Genomic DNA, 4,586 nt, shown 5'->3' on the forward strand with positions numbered 1-4,586 from the left:
AATTTGAGGAAGGACATTCTTGCTATTGAGGGAGTGCAGCGTAGATTTACAAGGTTAATTCCCGGGATGGCAGGACTGTCATATGCTGAGAGAATGGAGCAGCTGGGCTTGTACACTCTGGAGTTACAATACAATACAATACAATTTATTTGTTGTCAATTGAATCTCATTGAGGTTCAAACAAAATGTTGTTTCTGCAGTCATACACACAAGAAAAAAGAACCAAGACACAACACAATTTACACAGACATCCATCACAGTGAATCTCCTCCTCACTGTGATGGAAGGCAAAGTCTTATCTCTCCCCTGCACTCCCCATTCTCCTCCCGATGTCAGAGTCAAAGCCCCCGGCGGGCGATGGTAAGTGTCCCGTGGCCATTTAAACCGCGCCGGGTGATGCAAGGCCACGCTCAGGGTCTTGGTGTTGGAGCCCCCGGCGGGCACTAACAAGTCCCGCAGCCATTCAAAGCCGCGCCGGGCGATGATGTAAGGCCTCGCTCCAGGTACTCTTCAACCCCGCAACTCGGGCGGGAGAAGTCGCCGTTGCGGAAGCCCCGAAAAGCGGTCTCCCAGCAGGGTCCCGCGGGCTCCCGGTGTCACCGTCCACCAGACCTGCGGTAAGCCTCCGAATCTCCGGGATCGGGTCGCAGCAGCGCGCCACCACCGCTCCACCCGCTCCGCACTCGGCCAGCTCCATGATGGTAAGTAGGTCCGCAGCTCTGCGACTGGAGCCCCAGGTCGTTCCGGTTGGAGGCCGCCCACGGTGCTCGGCCCCAACGACAACGGAGACCCGACAAAGAAAAGGTCGGGTTCTCCATACAGGGAAAAGATTTTAAAAGTTTCCCCACCCCCCGCCCCCCACACACATACCCAGTTAAAAAATAAAAACTACATTCAAACGAGACAAAAAATAATAAAAAGACAGACGGACTGCAGAGGCCGCTGCGACGTGAGTCGCGCCGCCCACCCGGAGTTTAGAAGGATGAGAGGGAATCTCATTGAAACATATAAGATTGTTAAGGGTTTGGACAGGCTAGAGGCAGGAAACATGTTCCCGATGTTGGGTAGTCCAGAACCAGGGGCCACAGTTGAAGAATAAGGAGTAAGCCATTTAGAACGGAGACGATGAAACACTTTTTCTCAGTGGTGAGTCTGTGGAATTCTCTGCCTTAGTGGAGGCAGGTTCTCTGGATGCTTTCAAGAGAGAGCTAGAAAGGGCTCTTAAAAATAGCAGAGCCAGGGGATATGGGGAGAGGGCAGGAACAGGGTACTGATTGGGGATGATCAGCCATGATCAAATTGGCCGAATGGCCTTCTCCTGCACCTATTGCCTATTGTCTTTCTATTGACTTCAAAAAGGTATTTGATAAAACTCCTTATTAAAGACCACGAGCAAAAGTTGAAGCTCTTGGAACTGCAAATTACTTACCTGCTAAAGATATTGACAGATAAGAAGGAAATAGAGGGGGGTGATTATGGATGGCCACTTTGGTGTGCATTTTTTGACTCACGGTGACTCACAAAGATCTGTAATGGCAGAAAATCACACACATAATGAAGACATAAAGCTATTGAAAAGGATAGATAAAAACATACAATTTTACTTCGGAGTCACGTAAGTGACTACGTGAAGAACCCGTCCAGCACGCATGCGCGACAGACAAGGAGACTCGCCGCCCGAGAACCGCAGAAATGCCGCCCGAAAACGGCAGGCAGCCTCTAGCAGCAAAGCCAGCAACCAAACCTCGGGCTGGAGACAGACATGGAAGATGGAACCGGCACTTCAAACTACCGCCCGAGAGCAAGTAAGTGTCGGTTCTCCAAGCCTAGAGTAAGGTCATGGAGCCAAAAACTCCAGCGAGACTTGCCTCAGGAGCAGGGGCAAGCTCGCCAAGGGAGCATAACACTCCCACTCCAGTGCACTACAGCACTGGCCATCTCCCTTATCGAGGGATCGATGGCGACCAGGGCTGGGCTGGTCAAGAAGAGGGGTCACTGGCTGAACAACATCGGGAGTATGCTTGAGGTACAGGATCAGGAAGAGCTGCTGGGTGTGGCAGCTATGTGGCTCTACCACTAGCGAGATGGCTTTTCAGTCTCAACTGACGGCCAGCTTACTACCTGTTCTTTTCAAAAAACCTCTCCAAGACATGTAGTCATGAGGCGTTGGATTTCATCACGCCTCCCCTAAATTGAATTTACTCAAAGTGCCCACCATTATTGGGGGGTACATTGAGCATAGCTTTTTAAAACCCAAATATCTTAAATTGCATTTGATACCCCTGACGTCGGCTATCATTTTTGCATACTCATTCCAGAGGGGCAGGGTAGTATGGCAAAACACCTGATCCTACTGTTCACAGTATACTCCGCAACTTCTCGAAGGAAGTTATAAAACCTGCCCTCAACCTAAAAAATTCACAAGACTGTGAGAACGCCGACCTCACAACCACACATCCTGCTATCTGGCTAAGTTACCAAACCAAGCCTAAGAAACTGGACGAAGTATCCAAAATATTCGGCATCAAGAGGGCAGGGCCTGGAATGAGCACCACATAAAACCAGACAGCAGTACCTCCACGCGTCCACCAGTAGGCGTCTACTTAATAGTACTGGTGAAAGCTCGCCAAAGGCCCGCATGCCAACCCCCGTAAGCCCTTTCAGGCCAGGGTCCAGAGCGGGCCCCATGGAAAATGCGCCACCCCCCAACAACACCATCCCTACAGACAAGGAACCAGAAACCGAAGAAATGAACACACCACTAAACAACAGTGAAGACAGATAAGTATGGTTCCTACCATCACATAAAGGTGAAGGGTTTGTACTAACAGGGGGGGGGGGGGGGGGGGGGGGGGGTAATCACACCTGGGTTGGGAACATGAAGAACTATCACACTTGGTAGTTATATACCAAAAGTATTCAAGGATAAAAATTGAATTAAGAAACCCATCACTTCTCGGCCTTTTGGCTAAGATCAAGTGTGGTATCTGTTCTCAGTTTAATATCTGATACATCCGTTACCTAGGGACCATATATATATTACCAGTTCAGCATGCACCCCAAAGGGTCTACCCTCCCACTAAAAAAGAACATGAGGGACTAGCTAACTGGAGAAGATATACTAGGGGTCATAAAGAAGCCTAATATGAACCTTTGGTACCAACAAACCCAAGATGGTGAATGTCGCACCATCATTGATATACAAGGGGTCATAAGAAGCCTAATATAAACCTTTGGTACCAAAAAACCCAAAGATGGTGAATGTCGCACCATCATTGACTTTACCACTTGAGTATTTCACCAGGTTACACACTTATGGAAAATTGTAACTGCTAACCATGGATTTCCTAGGATGCTTTATGGTAGACATCAACTTAAAAGATGCATACTATTCAGAACCCATTCATAAAATTTCAGAGATACCAATTTACCTGGATGGGGTAACTATGGCAGTATAAATTATTGACAATGGCTAATATGAGCCAAAACTGTTCCCAGATATTCAAACCAGCCCTGACACTATTAAGGAACATATCGTCATGGCATGTCTCTATGATATTAACGACAGACAAATCCATGGGAATAGCTAATCAGCAGCATTAGCTACTAAAACTTATTTAGCCTGAGCCTGTCATACAATCCAGATAGATCTACGTTGACACCATCCACAACTATTGACTATCTGGTATTCAATTAACTCTACCCACTCATCTATAACATTGCCATAAGGAGAGTCAGCATATGACACAACCTGTAACAATTAATGGTATCAATCAACCAACCATTCAACAAGTGGCTAGAGTAATTGGGAGTTAGTAGCAGCATTACCAGCTACTTAACTTGAACCTTTCCATTAGAGCTAAGGTGCTAATGTTTAAACTAAATACCCATACCCAGAACATGGTGGCAAATGGACTAATCTGGAGTCGTTATCACTATAGACACTGGGCATAAACCTAGTTGGAAATATTGAGTACGTTCTATTGGTAAAAGCATATTATTCAGTAGTGCACCATTTTGCATGTTCGTTTATAAATTAACAACATCACAGTGGTGGCATATACCAACCACTTGGGCAGAATAAAATCGATATCATGTGACAATTTATTTAACAATTGGTAACCGTATGTCGTCAAACATAATCGACCATCAGCAAACCTACCTGCCAGGTGAGCTAAATACTGTAAACAGACATATTAAACCAAAGTATTTGCTGAAATTACAAAGCAATATGGAACACCAGATATCGATTTCCCTGTATTTCAATTGAATCACCACGTACCGATGTATATCGCATGAAACCAAACTTTGAGGCAGCGGCAATGAATACATTCCCGCTGAACTATGGGTGGGGGGTGGGGGGGGTGGGGGGGGGGGGGGGGGGGGGGGGGGGGATCTAATCTCTATGTTCTCCCCCCTTTTTTCCTACCTCATCAGTCAGGTTCTACGGCCTCATCAGTCGGGTACTACGCAAACCCACAGTCATGGTTCCCAGTGGTCCTCGACATGGTCATCAAAACCCTAATGATTTCCCAATAGCCCAGACTTATCAACTCACCCAGTTTCAGGCATAAGCCACCCATGCC

At 47.0% G+C, this 4,586-nt stretch overlaps 1 pseudogene; it reads left to right on the forward strand.

Annotated features, from left to right (window-relative positions):
* Positions 1-2,948: 2,948 nt before the first annotated feature.
* On the forward strand, positions 2,949-3,063 carry LOC116977363 (annotated as a pseudogene).
* Positions 3,064-4,586: the final 1,523 nt, after the last annotated feature.

Source organism: Amblyraja radiata, chromosome 9 (genome assembly GCF_010909765.2).
Source record: "Amblyraja radiata isolate CabotCenter1 chromosome 9, sAmbRad1.1.pri, whole genome shotgun sequence".
Taxonomy (NCBI): Eukaryota; Metazoa; Chordata; class Chondrichthyes; order Rajiformes; family Rajidae; genus Amblyraja; species Amblyraja radiata.